At 36.3% G+C, this 25,687-nt stretch overlaps 1 pseudogene across 1 annotated transcript in view; it reads left to right on the forward strand.

The window, feature by feature from the left end:
- The first annotated feature begins 2,856 nt into the window (after positions 1-2,856).
- LOC309847210 (ubiquitin-like domain-containing CTD phosphatase 1 pseudogene) overlaps positions 2,857-25,687 on the forward strand; it is a 31,135-nt pseudogene continuing 8,304 nt past the window's right edge. The window contains exon 1 of the transcript in view: positions 2,857-2,923. The product of the transcript in view is annotated as a ubiquitin-like domain-containing CTD phosphatase 1 pseudogene (transcript). The remainder of the gene's footprint in view (positions 2,924-25,687) is intronic.

Raw genomic sequence — 25,687 nt, forward strand, 5'->3', positions numbered from 1 at the left:
ATCTTTCAATAGTTACCCTGAATGCAAATGGACTAAATATCCCCAATCAAAAGACACAGGATATAATGGAAAAAACAAAACAAAACAAACAATAACAACAAAACCAAAATCCATCAATATGCTGCCTACAGGTTATTCATTTTAGACCCAAAGACACCTCCAAATTTAAAGTGAGGGGTGGAAAACAATTTACCATGTTAATGGACATCAAAAGAAAGCTGGGGTGGCAATCCTTATATCAAATAAATTAGATTTTAAGCCAAAGACTATAATAAGAGATGAGGAAGGACACTGTAGCATACTTCCAACAAGAAGATCTAAAAATTTTATATATCTATGCCCCTAACATGGGATGAGCCAATTATATAACTCAATAAATAACAAAATCAAAGAAACACATTGACAATAATACAATAATAATATGGGACTTTAATATCCTCCTCACTGAAATGGACAGATCATCCAAGCAAATGATCAACAAGAAAATAAAGTCTTTATGTGACCCACTGGACCAGATGGGCATCACAGATATACTCAGAACATTCCATTAAAAAGCAACAGAATATACAGTCATTTCTAGTGCTCATGGAACAGTCCCAAAATAGAGCACATCTGCTGTCACAAATCAGGTCTCAACTGGTACCAAAAGATGGGGATCATTTCCTGCACATTTTTAGACCACAATGCTTTGAAACTAGAACTCAACCACAAGAGCAAAGTTGGAAAGAACTCAAGTACATGGGTAAAGAGCATCCTACTAAAGAATGAGTGGGTCAACCAGGAAATTAAAGAAGAATTGAACAAAGTTAATGGAAACAAATGAAAATGAAAACACAACTATTCAGAATCTGGGGGACACAGCAAAGGCAGTCCTGAGAAGAAAGTATATAGCAATATAAGCCTTTCTCAAGAAACAACAAAGGTCTCAAGTATACAATTTAACATTATACCTAACAGAAAGAACAGCAAAGAAGCACTAATCCTAGGAGGAGAAGAGAAATAATAAAGATCAGACCAGAAATCAATGAAATAGAAACTAAAAAAACAGTAGAACAAATCAATGAAACTAGCAGCTGGTTCTTAGAAAGAATTAATAAGATTGATAACCTCCTGCCCACAGTTACCAAAATAAAAGAGAAAGGACCCAAATAAAGAAAATCATTAAGGAAAGAGGAGAGATCACAAGCAACACCAAGGAAATACAATCAATTATAACATATTATGAGCAACTATATGCCAGCAAATTTGACAATCTGGAAGAAATGGATGCATGCCTAGAGACACATAAACTACTACAACTGAACCAGGAAGAAATAGAAAACCTGAACAGGCCCATAACCTGTGAGGAGATGGACGCAGTTGTCAAAAATCTCCCAACAAACAAGAGCCCAGGGACAGATGGCTTCTCAGGGGAAATCTACTAAACATTTAAAGAAGAATTAATACCTATTCTCCTGAAACTGCTCCAAAAAATAGAAATGAAAGAAAAACTTCCAAACTCATTTTATGAGGCCAGCATTATTGTGATCCCCAAACCAGACAAAGATCCTGCCAAAAAGGATAATTATAGACCAATATCCACGATGAACACAGATGTGAAAATTCTCACCAAAATACTAGCCAACAGGATCCAACAGTACATTAAAAGGAGTATTCACCATGAACAAGTGGGATTTATTCCTGGACTGCAAGGTTGGTTCAACATCCACTAATCAATCAGTGTGATACATACATTAATAAAAGAAAGAACAAGAACCATATGATACTCTCAATAGATCCTGACAAAGCATTTGACAAAGTACAGCATCCTTTCTTAATCAAAACTCTTCAACATGTAAGGATAGAGGGTACATACCTCAATATTTTCAAAGCCATTTAGGAAAAACCCACAGCGAATATTCTCAATGGGGAAAACTGAGAGTTTTTCTCCTAAGATCAGGACATGGCAGGGATGTTCACTATCACCACTGCTATTCAACATAATACTGGAAGTCCTAGCTTCAGCAATCAGATAACACAAAGAAATAAAAAGCATCTGAATTGGCAAAGAAGTCAAACTCTCACTCTTTGCAAATGATATGATACTGTATGTGGAAAACCCAAAAGACTTCATTCAAAAGTGCTAGAACTCATACAGGAATTCAGTAAAGTGTCAGGATATAAAATCAATGCACAGAAATCAGTTATATCTCTATATACCAACAGCAAGAGAGAAGAAAGAGAAATTAAGAGTTAGACCCATTTACAATTGCACCCAAAACCAAAGATACCTAGGAATAAATCTAACCAAAGAGAAAAATAATCTATATGCAGAAAACTATAAAGTATTCATGAAAGAAATTGATGAAGCCACCAAGAAATGGAAAGATGTTCTGTACGCAAGGATTGGAAGAACAAATATTGTGAAAATGTCTATGCTACCTAAAGCAATCTACACATTTAATGCAATCCTTATCAAAATACCATCAATTTCCTCCAAATGAATGGAACAAATAATCCTATTTTTTTAAATAATCCTAAAATTTATATGGAATGAGAAAAGACCCCAAATAGCCAGAGGAATATTGAAAAAGAAAGCCAAAGTTGGTCGCATCACAATTCCAGACTTCAAGCTCTATTACAAAGTTATAATCACCAAAACATTATGTTTTGGAACAAAAACAGACACAAAGATCAATGGGACAGAATAGAGAGCCCAGAAATGGACCCTCAACTCTATGGTCAACTAATCTTTGATGTAGAAGTCAGGAATGTCCATCAGAAAAAGTCTCTTCAAGAAATGGTGTTGGGAAAATTGCACAGCAGAAGAATGAAACTGGACCATTTCCTTACACCACACACAAAAATAGACTCAAAATGGATGAAAGACCCCAGTGTGAAAATGCGAGACAAGAATCCATCAAAATTCTTGAGGAGGACAAAGGTAGCAACCTATTCGAGCTTAGCCACAGCAACTCCTTCCTAGAAACATCGCCAAAGGCAAAGGATGCAAGGGCAAAAATGAACCATTGGAAATTCATCAAGATAAAAAGCTTTTGCCCAGGAAAGGAAATAGTTAACAAAACTAAAAGACAACTGACAGAATGGGAGATGATATTCACAAATGACATATCGGATAAAGTGCTAGTATCTAAATCTATAAAAAAAACTTAATCAAACTCAACACACAAAGAACAAATACTCCAATCAAGAAAATGGTAGAAGACATGAACAGACATGTCTACAAAGAAGATATCCAGATGACCAACAGACACATGAAAAAGTGCTTCATATCACTCGGCATCAGGGAAATACAATTCAAAACCACAATGAGATACCACCTCACACCAGTCATAATGGCTAAAATTAATAATGCAGGAAATGACAGATGTTGGCAAGGATGTGGAAAAAGGGGAACCCTCCTACACTATTGGTGGGAATGCATGATGGTACAGCCACTCTGGAAAATAGGATGGAGCTTCCTCAAAATGTTGAAAATAGAAGTACCTATGACCCAGGAACTGCACTACTGGGTGTTTATCCTAAAGATACAAATGTAGTGATCCAAAGGGTCATGTGCACCGAATGTTTATAGCAGCAATGTCCACAATAGCCAAGATGTCCATCAACCAGATGAATGGATAAAGAAGATGTGGTATACATATACAATGGAATATTATGCAGCCATCGAAAGAAATGAAATCTTGCCATTTGCAATGACATGGATGGGACTAGAGGGTATTATGCTGAGCAAAATAAGTCAATCAGAGAAAGACAATTATCATATTATCTCTCCAATATGAGGAATTTGAGAGGCATGGTAGGGGGTTTGGGGGGTAGGGAAGGAAGAAATTAAACAAGATGGGATTGGGAGGAAGAAAACCATAAGAGACTTTTAATCTCAGAAAAAGAAAACAAAAACAAAAAAACTGAGGGTTGCTGGGGGTTGGGAATGTAGGCAAAGGGTGTTTGGGTTATAGTCATTGGGGAGGGTATGTGCTATAGCAAGTGCTATGAAAGGTGTAAGCCTGATGATTCACAGACCTGTACCCCTGGGGTAAATAATACATTATTTGTTAATAAAAATAATTTTTTAAATGCTGTATTTAAAAGAAAGGGGAAAATAAATATACAATAGGACTGCATATCCTTTTCCTATTCACCCCCCCCAAAGAAATAGATTCCTTTGCCACTCCTGGGCTGAGTCAATAGATCTAAAAGTGGTATGGAATTCCACTGTTCATTTTAATAAACTCTGAGTTTTGGCTTTAATAGCTTCAAGTTTTCAAGAAGTGCTGTTAAATAAATCACAGTAACATTTTTTTTTAATTTGTGTTTATTTTATTTTATTATGAATTAACTGAGGAGTTATAAGTTGGTAGAGGGGGGTAAAAAATTAGCACGAACTAAAACTAAATGGGTTTATTGAAAAAGAAAAACAAAAATGGAGACATCACATTGCCTGATTTCAAGCTTTACTACAAAGCTGTGACGACCAAGACAGCATGGTACTGGCATAAAAACAGATACATAGACCAGTGGAACAGAGTAGAGAGCCCAGATACAGATCCTCAACTCTATGGTCAAATAATCTTCGACAAAGCAGGAAAAAATTACAGTGGGAAAAAGACAGTCTCTTCAATAAATGGTGCTGGGAAAATTGGACAGCTATGTATACAAGAATGTAACTCGACAGTTCTCTTACTCCATACACAAACATAAATTCGAAGTGGATAAAAGACCTCAACGTGAGGCAGGAATTCATCAGAATCCTAGAGGAGAACATAGGCAGTAACCTCTTTGATATCAGCCTCAGCAACTTCTTTCAAGATATGGCTCCAAAGGCAAAGGAAACAAAAGTGAAAATGAACTTTTGGGACTTCATCCAGATCAAAAGCTTCTGTACAACAAAGGAAACAGTCAACAAAACAAAGAGGCAACCCACAGAATGGGAGAAGATATTTGCAAATGACACTACAGGCAAAAGGCTGATATCCTGGATCTATTAAGAACTCCTAAAACTCAACACAACAAAACAGACAATCATGTCAAAAAAATGGTCAGAAGACATGAACAGACACTTCTCCAAAGAATACATACAAATGGCTAACAGACACATGAAAAAAAAATGATCATCACCATTAGCCATCAGGGAGATTAAAATTAAAACCACATTGAGATACCACCTTACACCAGTTAGAATAGCCAAAATTAACAAGACAGTAAACTGCATGTGTGGAGAGGATGTGGCGAAAGGGGAACCCTCTTACCCTGTTGGTGGGAATGGAAATTGGTGCAACCACTTTGGAAAACAGTGTGGAGATTCCTTAAGAAATTAAAAAATAGAGCTTCCCTATGACCCTGCAATTGCACTACTGGGTATTTACCCCAAAGATACAGAGGTAGTGAAAAGAAGGGCCATCTCTGTTCATAGCAGCAATGGCCAGGGTCACCAAACTGTGGAAAGAACCAAAATGCCCTTCAGTGGACGAGTGGATAAGAAAGATGTGGTCCATATACACTATGGAGTATTATGCCTCCATTAGAAAGGATGAACACCCAAAGAACCAATAATCCAATCAACAAATGGGCAGAGGACATGAACAGACATTTCTGCAAAGAAGACATCCAGATGACCAACAGACACATGAAAAAATGCTCCATATCACTTGGCATCAGGGAAATACAAATCAAAACCACAATGAGATATCACCTCACACCAGTCAGAATGGCTAAAATCCACAAGTCAGGAAATGACATATGCTGGCGAGGATGCGGAGAAAGGGGAACCCTCCTAAACTGTTGGTGGGAATGCAAGCTGGTGCAACCACTCTGGAAAACAGCATGGAGGTTTCTCAAAATGTTGAAAATAGAACTGCCCTATGACCCAGCAATTACACTACTGGGCATTTACCCTAAAGATACAAACGTAGTGATCCAAAGGGGCATGTGCACCCAAATGTTTATAGCAGCAATGTCCACAATAGCCAAACTATGGAAAGAACCTAGATGTCCATCAACAGATGAATGGACCAAGAAGAGATGGTATATATACACAATGGAATACTATGCAGCCATCAAAAGAAATGAAATCTTGCTATTTGCAAGAACATGGATGGAACTAGAGGGTATCATGCTTAGCGAAATAAGTCAAGCAGAGAAAGACAACTATCATATGATCTCCCTGATATGAGGAAGTGGTGATGCAACATGGGGGCTTAAGTGGGTAGGAGAAGAACCAATGAAACAAGATGGGATTGGGAGGGAGACAAACCATAAGTGACTCTTAATCTCACAAAACAAACTGAGGGTTGCTGGGGGGAGGGAGGTTGGGAGAAGGGGGGTGGGGTTATGAACATTGGGGAGGGTATGTGTTTTGGTGAGTGCTGTGAAGTGTGTAAACCTGGCGATTCACAGACCTGTACCCCTGAGGATAAAAATATATGTTTATAAAAAATAAAAAATTTAAAAAAGCAGAAAGGATGAATACCCAACTTTTGTAGCAACATGGATGGGACTGGAAGAGATTATGCTGAGTGAAATAAGTCAAGCAGAGAGAGTCAATTATCATATGGTTTCACTTATTTGTGGAGCTTAAGAAATAACAAGGAAGACATGGGGAGATGGAGAGGAGAAGGGAGTAGGGGAAAATTGGAAGAGGAGATAAACCATGAGAGACTATGGACTCTGAAAAACAATCTGAGGGTTTATACGGGGTGTGGGTTGGGAGGTTGGATGAGCCTGGTGATGAGAATTAGGGAGGACATGTATTGCATGAAACACTGGCTGTGGTATATAAACAATGAATTCTGGTACACTGAAAAGAAATTAAAAAAAAAAACCCACTAAACGTGTTTAACTATTTGAATTTCAATGAATTCATACTAGCATTTTCTATCTTGACACATAACTAGTCAATAAATAGTGTATCTTTGATATAGTTTAGTTTTCATGATAACCTCCATGAACATACAATTCTAGTAAGTATATCCCCCTTTTCACTATTAGCTGTACCAGCCAGTTCTCTTTTACTATTTAATTTGATGTTGAGAAGAGGGTTCTGAGTACACTAACAGCTTAATAAAAATTGCTTAAATTTAATAGAGCCTTAAATGGAAATGTATTCCATAGAAGAAATCGGCAGGATATAAACAGACAAATCTTGTCTCCTTGAGGGTTAGGAGCATACATTACATAAGTTATTTAACAATGCCAAGCATGGCATATGACATAAAGTCAATATTTATTAAACATTGTATACTCAGATTTTCAAATGTTCAGGAAATTATGTAACAGAATTATAAAATTAATGTTTGTGTATATCTTAATCTGACCTGGATAAAAGCATCACCAAAATGATCATTTATAATCTCAGTAGTGTATTTTCTACCTAACTCAAAAATTCTCTAGTGCTATGGACAATGCAGCCAGTAGCAGCAGCAAATTGTCCTTGGTAATCTGTGAAGATAAAGTCTAAATATTTCTGGTCTCCTAATCCTCCTACTTTCAGGGCTTTAAAGAATGAAATGTTTGCGGAAATTTAAAATTGTTGACACTTTTTCCCTAATCCATAGTGAAGGACCTATCTTCCCAATACAACAATATCAGTGGTTCTAAATGGGTGATAACAAAGAAACAAACATCCAAGTCAACAAACAAAAATATTATACAGATGCTTCAAAAAATTATCATTGTGGGACACCTGGGTGGCTCAGTTGGTTAAGCAGCTGCCTTAATCTCAGGTCATGCATCCTGGGATCGAGTCCCACATTGGGCTCCTTGCTTGGTGGGGAGCCTGCTTCTCTCTCTCCCTCTGCCTTCTTGTGCCCTCTCTGTCAAATAAATAAAATAAAATAATCATCATTGATACATATATACTATCAACTCAAAAGTCTTTTACTTAAACCATGAGAGATAAGATGGAGAACCTCATCTAAATGTTAGTTAGGGTTAGGGAACTGGGTGACAATTTAAATAAGGTTTTGGGGGGGTGGTTGTTTTAATTAAAATGTTTGACAATTCAGTAATAATAGGATTGTGGGGGGGCAAGTTTAGGAAAACAAAATCTGATACAGAGAAAGAAAGTAAGGCAATATTTAAGATTAAGCATTGTGAATTTGAGGCACTAGCTGTTTTGACATATATTACCTATTCTTCACAGCTAATAATATCAGATTGAAAAAGGATATTTTGCAAATACTATTTGCGAAGGTCTTATGGCTAGTGAGTGGTAGAGCCATGGTTTTAATAAAGGTTCTTTCTTCAAACTCCAAATTATAATTTTATATCCTTAAGATAAAAACAAAAAAAAATTATTTCATATAGGTCAAAGAAGAGAGGTGAAGAAAGTAGTAATATGCTTCTGGAATGTAACTTGCATGTAATATAAATTGCACATACATATTTACCATTTTTGGTGCTCTTTGTTCCTTGTGTAGTTCTATATTTCCATCTGTTACCCTACTCCTCATACTTAATATTTCCTGTACTAATGTTCTGGTGATAATTTTTTTAACTTATATTTGTTGAGAAAACATCCTTATTTTGTCTTTTTTTGTGTGGTTTGTGTTCTTTTACTTAACTACACATAATCAATGATTGTGTTCTTTTATTTAACTACACATAATCAATGATTGTATATTTACATGCAATTGTAACAATGCAAAACAACCCTGTGTATCCTTTATTCAGATTCCTCCAATGATGACCTCTTGCAGAGCTAATATATATCACATTCAGAGAACTTGAAATTGTTAAAATCCATCAATCTTACTCAGTATTGTCCTATTTTATGTAACTCCATTTAAGCTTGTGTGTATGTAGGTCTTTACAACTTTATTACATATGTAGTTTGTGTATCTATCACTACAGACAAAACAGAAAACAACACTTTCATCACTATAAGGAACTCTCAAGTTGTGCTTCTATTTTATTATTTTTAACATTTATTTCTCAGGCTTATTTTCTTACAGTTGACATAAAACCTTGTATAAGGCATCTGGATGTCTTCTTTGCAGAAATGTCTGTTCAAGTGCTCCATATCACTCGGCATCAGGGAAATACAAATCAAAACCACAATGAGATATCACCTCACACCAGTCAGAATGGCTAAAATCCACAAGTCAGGAAATAACATATGCTGGCGAGGATGTGGAGAAAGGGGAACCCTCCTACACTGTTGGTGGGAACGCAAGCTGGTGCAACCACTCTGGAAAACAGCATGGAGGTTTCTCAAAATGTTGAAAATAGAACTGCCCTATGACCCACTGGGCATTTACCCTAAAGATACAAACGTAGTGATCCAAAGGGGCATGTGCACCCGAATGTTTATAGCAGCAATGTCCACAATAGCCAAACTATGGAAAGAACCTAGATGTCCATCAACAGATGAATGGATCAAGAAGATGTGGTATATATACACAATGGAATACTATGCAGCCATCAAAAGAAATGAAATTTGCCATTTGCGACAACATGGATGGAACTAGAGCGTATCATGCTTAGTGAAATAAGTCAAGCAGAGAAAGACAACTATCATATGATCTCCCTGATATGAGGAAGTGGTGATGCAACATGGGGGCTTAAGTGGGTAGGAGAAGAATCAATGAAACAAGATGGGATTGGGAGGGAGACAAACCATAAGTGACTCTTAATCTCACAAAACAAACTGAGGGTTGCTGGGGGGAGGGGGTTTGGGAGAAGGGGGTGGGATTATGGACATTGGGGAGGGTATGTGCTTTGGTGAGTGCTGTGAAGTGTGTAAACCTGGTGATTCACAGACCTGTACCCCTGGGGATAAAAATATATGTTTATAAAAAATAAAAAAATTTAAAAAAAACCTTGTATAAGGTTAAAGTACAATGTGATGGTTGTATACATGTATGTGTTGTGACATGTCTAAAAGAATAAGGTTAGTAATCAAACATTTTACCTCTTGTAATACCACTGTTTGTTACAATGAGAGCATTAAATCTCCACTCTCATGATAGCTTTCAATTTTACAAGATAATATACTGTAGTCACTATGTTGTACATAAGATCTCCAGAACTTATTCATTTTATAACTGAAAGTTTCTTTTCTTTCTTTCTTTCTTTCTTTCTTTCTTTCTTTCTTTCTTTCTTTCTTTCTTTCTTTCTTTCTTTCTCTCATTCTTTTCTTTCTTTCATCTTTTTGTTCTTCTTTCTTTCTGCTTTAGAATTTCTTTTTAAGCCATCTTTCTTTCTTTCTTTCTTTCTTTCTTTCTTTCTTTCTCTCATTCTTTTCTTTCTTTCATCTTTTTGTTCTTCTTTCTTTCTGCTTTAGAATTTCTTTTTAAGCCATCTCTCCATGTTGGAGCTCAAACTCACAATCCTGAGATCAGGATTTGCCTGCTCTACTGACTGAGCCAGCCAGGTGCCCGATTACAACATCTGTCCATTTTTCCCAATCCTAAGGCCCTCGCAACCTTCATGTTATTCTTTTAAAGTTGATTTTATTATATTCCGCACAGAAGTGATAACATATGGGATTTCTTTCTTATAGTTGTTCATTTTTAAATAAAAATTCAACATAAAATTGAAATCATAACTGATGCCTTAATCTCCATCCGTCCATTCAAATGTCATTTGAAATTTATGCATATCTGTACTTTGGGCTTTTTGTAACCAACAAAAAACACTGCATAGATATCCCATACATACACACAGAGACATGAATGGGTAGTTTAGGTGAAAATAAACACAAATTTACCAACTAGGAAAGACAAAAAATTCACATATAAGGTACTTTCTAAGGCATGTATGTATATATGAATATACATGAATATTAGGTATATATGAAACTAATATGTTATATATCAATTAAACCACAATAAAATTAATTAAAATTTATTCAACTTAAGAATATAGAAACAAAGTAAAATATGTGCCATAAAATTTTAAAAAGATCAAGAATATATTTCAGTTTGATTTATTTTAGTTATACCAATTACTCTTTTCAGTTATATTCCATAGGTCTATAATTATACATAGGATAATTATATTTGATAAATGTGGTTATTAAAATGGGCATTTAAAACATATCAGTGTTCAATCTGAGCTTAACTTAAAAAGTATCAGTGGTGAAGTAAATATTAAGAAAAATGGATTACAGAAAAATGAGATTATATATAATATAAAAAAGGAAAGTAAATATAATGAAGCAGAATGTTTTTGTAATTACAAAATATCTTTTAATCAAACAGTGTGTTATTTATTATGATATATGCTGTGACTTTTTGTTTGTTTGGGACTTTTTTAATTGTTGTTTTGTTTCATTTTTAATTGAACTATAGTTAACACACACTATTACATTAGTTTTAGATGTACAACATAGAGATTCAACAAATCTATGCCTTATACTCACTCACCACAAGTAGCTACTATTTATCATCCTACAAATGGTATTACAATACCATCAAGTATAAACCCTATGCTGTACTTATTTCTGTGACTTATTCCCTCCCCTCTGAAAGCCATCAGTTAGTTTTCTGTATTTTGGTCAGTTTCTGCTTTTTGTTTGTTCATTCATTTGTTTTGCTTTCTAGATTCCATGTAGAAGTGGTGAAATCATATGACTTTTTTCACTTAACATAATACCCTCTAAGTCCATTTATGTTATCAGGCATGGCAAGATATTCTTTTTATGGCTGAATCATATTCCATTGTGTGTGTGTGTGTGTGTGTGTGTGTGTGTGTGTGTGTATCACATCTTCTTTATCCATTCATCTACTTATGGAGAGTTGGGTTACTTCCATATCTTGGCTATGATAAATAATGCTGCAGTAAACATAGGGGTTCATATATCTTTTTGAATTAGTGTTGTCGTTTTCTTTGAGTAAATGCCCAGTAGTGGAAATTATGAGATCATATGGTATCTCTTTTTTTTTTTTTAAGATTTTATTTTTTTTATTTATTTGACAGAGAGAGAAATCACAAGTAGGCGGAGAGTCAGGCAGAGAGAGAGAAAGAGAGAAGCAGGCTCCCGCTGAGCAAAGAGCCCGATGCGGGGCTCGATCCCAGGACACTGAGATCATGACCTGAGCCGAAGGCAGAGGCTTAATCCACTGAGCCACCCAGGCGCCCCTGGTATCTCTTTTTTTAATTTTTTGAGAAAACTCCATCCTGTTTTCCATAGTGGCTGTACCAATTTACATCATTATCAACAGTGTAAAAGAATTCATTTTCTCCACATCCTTGCCAAAACATATTATATACTGTCTTTTAGATAATAGCCATTCTAACAGGTGTGAGGTGGTATCTCATTGTAATTTTGATTTGAATTTCCCTGATGACTAGGGACTGCTTCTTTGTATTGTCTGTTTGCCATCCATGTGTCTTTTTTGGCACAGTGTCTATTCAGTTCCTCTCACCAAGAAAATTCATTTCTTTTTGTAGACTCTTGCAAACAAATATGACAAAGATATTGTCTTCTTTTTTTTAAAGATTTTTATTTATTTATTTGATAGACAGAGAGAGACCACAAGTAGGCAGAGAGGCAGGCAGAGAGAGAGGGGGAAGCAGGCTCCCTGCCGAGCAGAGAGTCCGATGTGGGGCTCAATTCCAGGACCCTGAGATCATGACCTGAGCTGAAGGCAGAGGCTTAAACCACTGAGCCACCCAGGCATCCCAAGATATTGTCTTCTCTAAAAAAAATTTTTTTTGTTTCATCACCACTTCCTCATATCAGGGAGATCATATGATAGTTGTCTTTCTCAGCTTGACTTATTTCGCTAAGCATGACACACTCTAGTTCCATCCACGTTGTCGCAAATGGCAAGATTTCATTTCTTTTGATGGCTGCATAGTATTCCATTGTGTATATATACCACATCTTCTTGATCCATTCATCTGTTGTTGGACATCTAGGTTCTTTCCATAGTTTGGCTATTGTGGACATTGCTGCTATAAACATTCAGGTGCATGTGCACCTTCAGATCACTACATTTGTATCTTTAGGGGGGTTTAAGTGGGTAGGAGAAGAATAAATGAAACAAGATGGGATTGGGAGGGAGACAAACCATAAGTGACTCTTAATCTCACAAAACAAACTGAGGGTTGCTGGGGGGAGGGGGCTTGGGAGAGGGGGTTAGGTTATGGACATTGGGGAGGGTATGTGCTGTATATGTTGTGAAGTGTGTAGATCAGGTGATTCACAGACTGTACCCCTGGGGATAAAAATATATGTTTATAAAAAATAAAAAAATAAAAATAAATTTGTTTATTTTTTTGAGAGAGAAAGAATGAGAGAGAGAGAGAGAGAGAGAGAGAGTATGAGAGGTGGGATGGTCAGAGAGAGAAGCAGATTCCCTCCTGAGCAGAGAGCCCTACTGGGACTCAATCTTGGGCCTCCAGGATCATGACATGAGTCCAAGGCCTTCACTTAATCAACTAAGCCACCCAGGCTTCGTCCTGCAAACCAAAGAAGCTTTCTTTCTGTCTTCCCTGTCTATTTGCCTCCCCCTCCCCCCCTTTTTTTTAAACCTCACTGCATTATCAAGGACTTCCAGAATGATGTTGAATAGAAGTAATGAGAGATAATATCCTTACCTTGTACTTGATATTAGTTGAAATGATTTGAGTTTCTCACCATCACGTAAATATTAACTGTAGGATTTTTGTAGATAGTCTCTATAAATTGAGAAAGTTTCTTTCTATTCCTGGTTCACTGAAAGCTTACCATGAATGGAGTTTGGATTTCATCTTTTTTTTCCTACATTTATTAATATGCTCATATTTTTTGTTCCTTTTTAGTTTGTCAATATGATTATATTAACTGATTTTTTGAAAGTTGAACTATCCTTGCACATTCTTTGGATAAATCTGACTTGGGCAAATAATTCTTACTTTATTTTTTTGGATTTTATTTGCTAATATTAAGCTAAATTTTGTTTTCATAGACAAATACTATCTTCTTGTTGCATGACCTACATAATAGCTGTAAATTTAAAAAAATAATTTCTATTATAACATTGCTTAGCAAAGACAATTAGTATTAATATATTATTCTCATTGAGGTTAAATTGCTGATCCTTATAGAAAGAGAAATGGTTGTTAGGGGTTATCCTTAAAATTCTCAGTGTGTATAGAGTTAAATAAAAACAATAAAGTTATCAGATTTTTAAATCATGTTTAAACTTCTCATAATAGCTAAGACTCTGAAATAAGAAATTTTAAACAGTGTGCCTGGTTGGCTCAGTTGGTTAAGCATTTGCTTCAGCTCAAGACAGGACCTCATGTCCTTGGGATTAAGTCCTGCATAGGGCTCCCTGCAGAGCAGGGAGTATACTTCCTCTCTCCCCGACTGTACCTCCCCTCTGCTCATGCTTTCACTCTCTCTCTCAAATAAGTAAATAAAATGTTTTTAAAAATGTGGATGTATTTTGAATTTTCTTCTTTGAGATTATTCTAGAGAATAGCACATCTGGTTGTTTCAAGCCCATTCATTTTGTGGACTCAGCAAGCTGTAAATAAACCATAAATAAATTAGTGCTAATTTTGAATTAATGATGGAAATAGTAAAACGTGGATTTACTCCACTTTTAAATGATCTAGGCTCTACTAGTACTGATTTTAAACCTTTTGTTGCTGAAGTTACTAAGGAATAGATTATTAGAATACCTTTAGTGATTTTCCCAACATTTATTCATCTTCCTTCCTTCCTTAATTCCTTCTTTCCTCCCTTCCTTCCTTCCCTCCCTCCCTCCCACCCTCTCTCCAGATTTTTCCCTGTCCTAACATAATAATAATAATAATAATAATAATCATCTAATATCCCCACATACCAATTTGCTCTACCTGACAACAGTTCATCTGGAAAGCTTAGAAACCAGTCAATTACTTTGAAGACAAACAGTATTTATTCCCACCTTTCTAGACAACATATTTAATTCAGTATTGTTCCAATCTCAGATCACACTTTCACATCTGCTACCAAATCCAATTCTACACTGAATATGAAATTTTCAGTAGAGTTTTCTTGAAATTTTTGAAAAAATTTTATCATGCAATGAAACTCTAAAAGTCAATTTAAAGCCCATACAGTTGAATCCAGTGACAGAATTAGACAAAAACAAAGCTAAACTAAACTAAAAAACCAAACCAAACCAAACAAACAAATTAAAAAAAAAAACACACACACACACAAATGTTACTCTAGGAATTCAACCTTAAACTTGTTGCCTGAAACTTTGCTTTCTAGTTAAAGAGCTTTGATTTAAATAACACCTTTCTTCTATTGACATATTAATCTTTAAAAGATTAATTTTTATTGAGAGCTTTCAGTACCACGTATTTGGATATTTGTCACCCTCCATTTAAAATCACATTCTCAGTAGTCTTAGGGAAATACCATTTCCCAATGTTCTAATTAACAAGGTTTCCTGAGAGTATATTTATGGATTAAACCAAACCTCTCATTACATACTTTAAATGTGTTAATGTGTTATTAAAAGATAGATGTCTTTAATAAATGAAGTATAGTATCCATGGACAGTGGTAAATAACAAAGAAAATACAAAAATTATGAATTGATATTTATAAGTTTCTTGCTGCCTTTGTATTTCATAGTATGATTTAGTGGAAATCCTACTAGAATGAAGAATTATCCTGTCTTTTAGTTAAAGGACAAAAGAAGAAGGAAGAACTGGAAGAAATATTTATCTAGGACTGTTATGGTAACCAAAACATAAAGAATGTTTTCATTTAATAGCTTAAGAATTTGCTCTGCTTGTCAGGTTTATGACCAGTGTATTATATGTGTGAAATAATTATCTAAGATGCAAGAAGTAAGCATGGTTTTTATTTACTTTAGGAAAACATGGAGGATTTAGAGAAGAACTGTCATTTGGAGTCTTTGGAATTTTATTTATTTTATTTTATTTTATTTTATTTTTAGATTTTATTTATTTACAGAGAGAATAAAAGAGCACAAGCTGAGGGAGTGGCAGAAGGAGAGGAAGAAGCAGGCCCTGAGCAGGGAGCCTGATGTGGGACTTGACCCCAGGACCCTGGATTATGACCTGAGCCAAAGCCAGATGCTTAACCATCTGAGCCTCCCAGGCACCCATCCTTTGGAATTTAAAACAGTTATTTACACCCAGTCTGGAAGAAAGTGTCACAATATTGTGCTGGAGTAAATTACAATAAAGAGTTATCCATTTTTATGCCATTACTATAGGAATTGTTTATATCTAAAAACAAACTATAATGTCTCACATATAAATCTCTCTCATGTCACAGTTCTGTAGCCTGAGTTGGTATCACTGAAAGAAGTCAGTGCTAAGGTTGCTAATGGTCTAAGATGTAGATTGCTTCATACTCCCTTCTAAATTTTCTTTTTACTATATCTAAGTACTTTACAGAAAAAGAAAATAGCAAGGTTTATTTTTTAAAGTAGACAATTCAAGAACCTAAAACCAGTAGGAGCAGTGACATGTAAAATAAATTTTAAAAACTTTCCTCTCCTCATAATTTACCAGAATCTTTTGCTTCTTTTTGAATTTATTTAATAGTTTAGCCTAACCTATTGAATTACAAAAGCCCCTGGAGGTTTCATGAGTATTCATGTTATTGTTGTTCAATTTATAATTTTTCAAAACTAAGGAAAGTGAAGTAATTTAGAACATTTTCTAGTTTTACTTACTATATGTAAACACCATGTTATCTATATATTTCATGTCTCAAGAATATATAAGAATGTATTTTTAAATAAATTGGGATATATATGTAAATAAATACTTTATGCATCTGTCTTTTTATATATTTTTTTAATTTTTTAAAGATTTTATTTATTTATTTCTTAGAGAGAGGGAGACTGAGAGAGCAAGCATAGGCAGACAGAGTGGCAGGCAGAGGCAGAGGGAGAAGCAGGCTCCCTGCCGAGCAAGGAGCTTGATGTGGGACTCGATCACAGGATGCTGGGATCATGACCTGAGCTGAAGGCAGCCGCCTAACCAACTGAGCCATCCAGGCATCCCGGGGCTTTTCTTTTTTTTTTTTTAAAGATATTATTCATTTATTTGACAGAGACACAGCTAGAGAGGGAACACAGGCAGGGGGGGTGGGAGAGGAAGAAGCAAGCTTCCTGCCATGCAGGGACCCTGATGCAGGCTCAATCCCAGGACCCTGGGTCAATGACCTGAGCCAAAGGCAGATGCTTAATGACTAAGCCACCCAGGCATCCCACATGTGTATCCTCAGATGATCTTGTATCTTTGTTATTTGTGTTTCCAGAAGAAACTTATCATGATCAGAGGAGGAGTCAAGATGGCGGAGAAGTAGCAGGCTGAGACTACTTCAGCTAGACGGAAATCAGCTAGATAGCTTATCTAAAGATTGCAAACACCTGAAAATCCATCAGCAGATAGAAGAGAAGAAGAACAGCAATTCTGGAAAGAGAAAAACAACCACTTTCTGAAAGGTAGGACCGGTGGAGAAGTGAATCCAAAGCAACGGGAACATAGACCCCGGGGGGAGGGGCTGGCTCCCAGCAAGTGGCGGAGCAAAGGAGCACAAAATCAGGACTTTTAAAAGTCTGTTCCGCTGAGGGACATCGCTCCAGAGGCTAAACCGGGGCGAAGCCCACGCGGGGTCAGCATGGCCTCAGGTCCCGCAGGGTCACAGAAGGATCGGGGGTGTCTGAGTGTTGCAGAGCTTGCAGGTATTGGAACGGGAAAGCCGGCTACAGAGACAGAGCCGACAGTAAGCTCATAGCTCGGTGTTACCTTGAACCTGTCGCAGGCTCGGTGAACTCGGAGCGCGGCAGGAAGTCAGGCAGATGGGAGTAACTGGGCGCTGTTCTCTGAGGGCGCACTGAGGAGTGGGGCCCTGGGCTCTCGGCTCCTCCAGGCCAGAGACCAGGAGGCCGCCATTTGTATTCCCCGTCCTCCAGAACTCTACGGAAAGCACTCAGGGAACAAAAGCATCTGAAAGCAAACCTGAGCGGATTACTCGCCCCGGCCCCTGATAAGGGTGGTGCAATTCCGCCTGGGGCAAAGACACTTGAGAATCACTACAACAGGCCCCTCCCCCAGAAGATCAACAAGAAATCCAGCCAAGGCCAAGTTCACCTACCAAGGAGTACGGTTTCAATACCAAGGAGAGCAGCAGAATTCCAGAAAAGGAGAAAGCAAAGCACGGAACTCATGGCTTTCTCCCTGTGATTTTTTTTAGTCTTGCAGGTAAATTAATTTTTTTCTTTTTCATTTTTTGTTTTTTTCTACCCTTCTGGTTAAATTTTTTTTAAAATTTTACCGTTTTACTTTTTTAACGATTTTTAACTAGCTTATCTAATATATATATATATTTTCTTCTTTATATTTTTCTTATTTGTTTTCTATTTTTTTAATTCTTTTCGTTTTTCTCTTTTTCTTTTTTTTCTCTCTTCCTTTTTGAACCTCTTTTTATGCCCTTTCTCCCCCCTCACGATTTGGGATCTCTTCTAATTTGGTTAAAGCATATTTTCCTGGGGTTGTTGCCACCCTTTTAGTATTTTACTTGCTCCTTCATATACTCTTATCTGGACAAAATGACAAGACGGAAAAATTCAACACAAAAAAAAGAACAAGAGGCAGTACCGAAGGCTAGGGACCTAATCAATACAGACATTGGTAATATGTCAGATCTAGAGTTCAGAATGACAACTCTCAAGGTTCTAGCCGGGCTCGAAAAAGGCATGTAAGATATTAGAGAGACCCTCTCGAGAGATATAAAAGCCCTTTCTGGAGAAATAAAAGAACTAAAATTTAACCAAGTTGAAATCAAAAAAGGTATTAATGAGGTGCAATCAAAAATGGAGTCTCTCACTGCTAGGATAAATGAGGCAGAAGAAAGAATTAGTGATATAGAAGACCAAATGATAGAGAATAAAGAAGCTGAGCAAAAGAGGGACAAACAGCTACTGGACCACGAGGGGAGAATTCGAGAGATAAGTGACACCATAAGATGAAACAACATTAGAATAATTGGGATTCCAGAAGAAGAAGAAAGAGAGAGGGGAGGAGAAGGTATACTGGAGAGAATTGTTGGGGAGAATTTCCCCAATATGGCAAAGGGAACGAGCATCAAAATTCAGGAGGTTCAGAGAACGCCCCTCAAAATCAATAAGATTAGGCCCACACCCTGTCACCTAATAGTAAAATTTACAAGTCTCAGTGACAAAGAAAAAATCCTGAAAGCAGCCCGGGAAAAGAGGTCTGTAACATACAATGGTAAAAATATTAGATTGGCAGCTGACTTATCCACAGAGACCTGGCAGGCCAGAAAGAGCTGGCATGATATTTTTAGAGCACTAAACGAGAAAAACATGCAGCCAAGAATACTATATCCAGCTCGGCTATCACTGAAAATAGAAGGAGAGATTAAAAGCTTCCAGGACAAACAAAAACTGAAAGAATTTGCAAACACCAAACCAGCTCTACAGGAAATATTGAAAGGGGTCCTCTAAGCAAAGAGAGAGCCTACAAGTGGTAGATCAGAAATGAACAGAGACCATATACAGTAACAGTCACCTTACAGGCAATACAATGGCACTAAATACACATCTCTCAATAGTTACCCTGAATGTTAATGGGCTAAATGCCCCTGTCAAAAGACACAGGGTATCAGAATGGATAAAAAAACAAAACCCATCTATATGTTGCCTCCAAGAAACTCATTTTAAGCCCGAAGACACCTCCAGATTTAAAGTGATAGGGTGGAAAAGAATTTACCATGCTAGTGGACATCAAAAGAAAGCAGGAGTGGCAATCCTTATATCAGATCAATTAGATTTTAAGCCAAAGACTATAAGAGATGAGGAAGGACACTATATCATACTCAAAGGATCTGTCCAACAAGAAGATTTAACAATTTTAAATATCTATGCCACCAACGAGAGATCAGCCAACTATATAAACCAATTAATAACAAAATAAAAAAAAAAACACATCAACAATAATACAAAAATAGTAGGGGACTTTAACACTCCCCTCACTGAAATGGAGAGATCATCCAAGCAAAAGATCAGCAAGGAAATAAAGGCCTTAAACGACACACTGGACCAGACCGACATCACAGATATATTCAGAATATTTCTTTCCAAAGCAACAGAATACACATTCTTCTCTAGTGCACATGGAACGTTCTCCAGAATAGATCACATCCTCAGTCCTAAATCAGGACTCAACCGGTATCAAAAGATTGGGATCATCCCTGCATATTTTCAGACCACAATGCTCTAAAGCTAGAACTCAAACACAAAAGGAAGTTTGGAAAGAACCCAAATACATGGAGACTAAACAGCATCTTTCTAAAGAATGAATGGGTCAACCGGGAAATTAAAGAAGAATTGAAAAAAATCATGGAAACAAATGATAATGAAACTACAACAGTTCAATATCTGTGGGACACAACAAAGGCAGTCCGGAGAGGAAAATATATAGTGGTACAAGCCTTTCTCAAGAAACAAGAAAGGTCTCAGGTAGACAACCTAACCCTACACCTAAAGGAGCTGGAGAAAGAACAAGAAAGAAACCCTAAGCCCAGCAGCAGAAGAGAAATCATAAAGATCAGAGCAGAAATCAATGAAATAGAAACCCAAAAAACAATAGAACAAATCAATGAAACTAGGACCTGGTTCTTTGAAAGAATTAATAAAATTGATAAACCCCTGGCCCGACTTATCAAAAAGAAAAGAGAAAGAACCCAAATAAATAAAATCATGAATGAAAGAGGAGAGATCACAACTAACACCAAAGAAATACAAACTATTATAAGAACATACTATGAGCAAATCTACACTAATAAATTTGACAATCTGGAAGAAATGGATGCATTCCTAGAAACATATAAACTACCACAACTGAACCAGGAAGAAATAGAAAGCCTGAACAGACCCATAACCAGTAAGGAGATTGAAACAGTCATTAAAAATCTCCACACAAACAAAAGCCCAGGGCCAGACGGCTTCCCGGGGGAATTCTACCAAACATTTAAAGAAGAACTAATTCCTATTCTCCTGAAACTGTTCCAAAAAATAGAAATGGAAGGAAAACTTCCAAACTCATTTTATGAGGCCAGCATCACCTTGATCCCAAAACCAGACAAGGATCCCATCAAAAAAGAGAGCTAAAGACCAATATCCTTGATGAACACAGATGCGAAAATACTCAACAAAATACTAGCCAATAGGATTCAACAGTACATTAAAAGGATTATTCAACACGACCAAGTGGGATTTATTCCAGGGCTGCAAGGCTGGTTCAACATCCACAAATCAGTCAATGTGATACAACACATCAATAAAAGAAAGAACAAGAACCATATGATACTCTCAATAGATGCTGAAAAAGCATTTGACAAAGTACAGCATCCCTTCCTGATCAAAACTCTTTAAAGTGTAGGGATAGAGGGCACATACCTCAATATCATCAAATCCATCTATAAAAACCTACCGCAATTATCATTCTCAATGGAGAAAAACTGACAGCTTTTCTGCTAAGGTCAGGAACAGGGCAGGGATGTCCATTATCACCACTGCTATTCAACATAGTACTAGAGGTCCTAGCCTCAGCAATCAGACAACAAAAGGAAATTAAAGGCATCCAAATCGGCAAAGAAGAAGTCAAATTAGCACTCTTCGCAGATGATATGATACTATATGTGGAAAACCCAAAACACTCCACTCCAAAACTGCTAGAACTTATTCAGGAATTCAGTAAAGTGTCAGGATATAAAATCAATGCACAGAAATCAGTTGCATTTCTCTACACCAACAGCAAGACAGAAGAAAGAGAAATTAAGGAGTCAATCCCATTTACAATTGCACCCAAAACCATAAGATACCTAGGAATAAACCTAACCAAAGAGGCACAGAATCTATACTCAGAAAACTATAAAGTACTCATGAAAGAAATTGAGGAAGACACAAAGAAATGGAAAAAGGTTCCATGCTCCTGGATTGGAAGCATAAATATTGTGAAAATGTCTATGCTACCTAAAGCAATCTACACATTTAATGCAATTCGTATCAAAGTACCTTCCATCTTTTTCAAAGAAATGAAACAAATAATTCTAAAATTTATATGGAACCGGAAAAGATCTCGAATAGCCAAAGGGATATTGAAAAAGAAAGCCAAAGTTGGCGGCATCACAATTCCAGACTTCAAGCTCTATTACAAAGCTGTCATCATCAAGACATCATGGTACTGGCACAAAACCAGACACATAGATCAATGGAACAGAATAGAGAGCCCAGAAATAGACCCTCAACTCTATGGTCAGCTAATCTTCGACAAAGCAGGAAAGAATGTCCAATGGAAAAAAGACAGCCTCTTTCTTAAATGGTGCTGGGAAAATTAGACAGCCACATGCAGAAAAATGAAATTGGACCATTTCCTTACACCACACACGAAAACAGACTCCAAATGGATGAAGGACCTCAATGTGCAAAAGGAATCCATCAAAATCCTTGAGGAGAACACAGGCAGCAACCTCTTCTACGTCAGCCGCAGCAACATCTTCCTAGAAACAATGCCAAAGGCAAGGGAAGCAAGGGAAAAAATGAACTATTGGGATTTCATCAAGATCAAAAGCTTTTGCACAGCAAAGGAAACAGTTAACAAAATCAAAAGACAACTGACAGAATGGGAGAAGATATTTGCAATCGACATATCAGATAAAGGACTAGTGTCCAGAATCTATAAAGAACATAGCAAACTCAACACCCAATGAACAAATAATCCAATCAAGAAATGGGCAGAGGACATGAACAGACATTTCTGCAAAGAAGACATCCAGATTGCCAACAGACACATGAAAAAGTGCTCCATATCACTCGGCTTCAGGGAAATACAAATCAAAACCACAATGAGATATCACCTCACACAAGTCAGAATGGCTAAAATCAACAAGTCAGGAAATGACAGATGCTGTCGAGGATGCGGAGAAAGGGGAACCTTCCTACACTGTTGGTGGGAATGCAAGCTGGTGCAGCCACTCTGGAAAACAGCATGGAGGTTCCTCAAAATGTTGAAAATAGAACTGCTCTATGACCCAGCAATTGCACTATTGGGCATTTACCCTAAAGATACAAACGTAGTGATCCAAAGGAGCACGTGCACCCGAATGTTTACAGCAGCAATGTCCACAATAGCCAAACTATGGAAAGAACCTAGATGTCCATCAACAGATGAATGGATAAAGAAAAGTGGTATATATACACAATGGAATACTATGCAGCCATCAAAAGAAATGAAATCTTGCCATTTGCGACAACATGGATGGAACTAGAGCGTATCATGCTTAGCGAAATAAGTCAAGCAGAGAAAGACAACTATCATATGATCTCCCTGATATGAGGAAGTGGTGATGCAACATGGGGGCTTAAGTGGGTAGGAGAAGAATAGATGAAACAAGATGGGATTGGGAGGGAGACAAACCATAAGTGACTCTTAATCTCACAAAACAAATGGAGGGTTACTGGGGGGAGGGGGTTTGGGAGAAGTTGTTGGGATTATGGACATTGGGGAGGGTATGTGCTTTGGTGAGTGCTGTGAAGTGTGTAAACCTGGTGATTCACAGACCTGTACCCCTGGGGATAAAAATATATGTTTATAAAATATAAAAAATTTATAAAAAAAGAAACTTATCATGATCTAATGACCCAAAAACAATATTGTTGATTCCTCCTTAACCTTTAGTACTTCAATTTCACAGTCAGCATCTACCAACTTATGGAATAAATTGTCATTTATCTCAATCCTAGAAAAAAAAATGTTTTCTGTTTGTCTTCAGAATTTCTTCTCTTCTGCCTCTTAATTACTTTTTTTTTAATTAAATTTTTGTTGTTGTTGATATTGTTTCTTATTCATTAACACATCTCTAAAAGTATTGCAAACAGAATAATGTAAGCATTGATAATAGCTTAATAAGAAAAATGGATAAGTAGGCATGAATTTGATTTCATTTTCAGTAGACTTCACTCTGTGTAGAAATAAAGTAAAATGTCATTTTCTTTTAGCTCTATACTGTGAATGTATAACATTTTTTTATAAAAGGATCCATGAAAGACAACACACAACCATTTTACTTTTGGGTTATGTTGAAAGATATATATTTGCTAATATTACCTATTTTTATACTTAAAGATCAGCTACATGCAAATAAAAAGAAAAATATATCTTTAGGTAGAAAAATACATCTTTATTGATTTTATGAAAATTCTAAGGAAATTAGTAAAACTTAATTTATCATTTATTAAATATATATGCACCCAACATCAGATCACCTAAATATATAAAGGAAATTTTAAATCTAGAAATAGGCAGCAATACAATAAAAATAGGAGACTAAATATCATACTTTCAATAAGGGATAGAACATTACAGACAGAAAATCTATAGACAGCAGACTTGAACAACACTATAGACCAAATGGACCTAACATACCTATAAAGAACTTTCTATTTGACAACAGAATAATTCTTCACAGTCACATAGAACACTCTCCAGGCTACATCACATTTTAGGTCACAGATCAAGTCTTAACAAATTACCTAAGCTTGGATTGATGTTTATTCATGGTAATACTCCAAGCCTGAAATTTACTTGTTATGATTACTAACTTATTTTAGGAATCCTCTCTTTTCAAAAATTCCAAAATTCACTGGGAATGGATGGAGACAAAAAACACAATTTGGGAAACTTAGTGGTTTTTAAATAAGCATTTCATAGAGTTCTGTAACTATCTCACTGATGACAATTTCGGTATTATTAAGCAAACAGTGAAAGTACATTTATGTATGATTTCTTAATATTCTTTACTAACATTTTATATCAGGAAATAGGTTGTGCTCCATAAACATCAAATTGATTATTGAAGGTTATATTAAAAAGTTGAATGCATTTTATTTTTGCACAATTACATTTGGAGAATCCTACTCATTTGTATTAATAACTAAGTGCTACATCATTGTAGATATCTCTCCACAATTATTGGAAAATTTCTATGAGAATACATATCAACTATAGTGAGGTCTGAATCTGTCTTGAAAAACCTTTGTTCCAAATCCACATATATAGACTAGTGATGTAGTTCATAATGGCATCGGCAAAACTGCGAAATATTATACATAACAATTAAGAGAGATGGAATGGGTTGAGTAGGTGGTGGTTATTTAAGAGTGTATTTATGATAAGTACCAGGTGATGTATGAAATTGCTGAATCACCTGAAACTAATATGACACTATGTAAACTCACTAGAATTAAAATAAAAACAAAAAATAACATACAAAAAGAAGAAGAAGAAGAGGAAGAAGAAGAAGGAGGAGGAGGAGAAGCAGAAGAATGAGAAGAAGAAGAGGAGACGGAGGAGGATGAGGAGGAGGAAGAAGAGGAAGAAAGAGGAGGAGGAGATGGAAAGGAGAAGTATGTACTTCAAGGTACTGTCAACCTAACCAGTTCAACTGGCTAAACTTTTCTGTCTTTAAATTAGGTTGATTGTTCCTCAGGGAAGAAAAATGTTATGAGAAGGAGGGAGGGTTGCTGTAGATAATGTATTATGCATTGGTTTGGTAATAATAAGCACTTCTTTGAGTTTATACTCCCTCAAATTTTGGAAAAGTATGGAATAGCTTTAAATCTAGTAAAACAAAATTATGTATAAAAATTATCTAAAACCCCCAGTTATTTCTATATGTTTTAATATCTGAA

The sequence above is a fragment of the Mustela nivalis genome, assembly GCF_964662115.1.
Source record: "Mustela nivalis genome assembly, chromosome: 13".
Lineage (NCBI taxonomy): Eukaryota > Metazoa > Chordata > Mammalia > Carnivora > Mustelidae > Mustela > Mustela nivalis.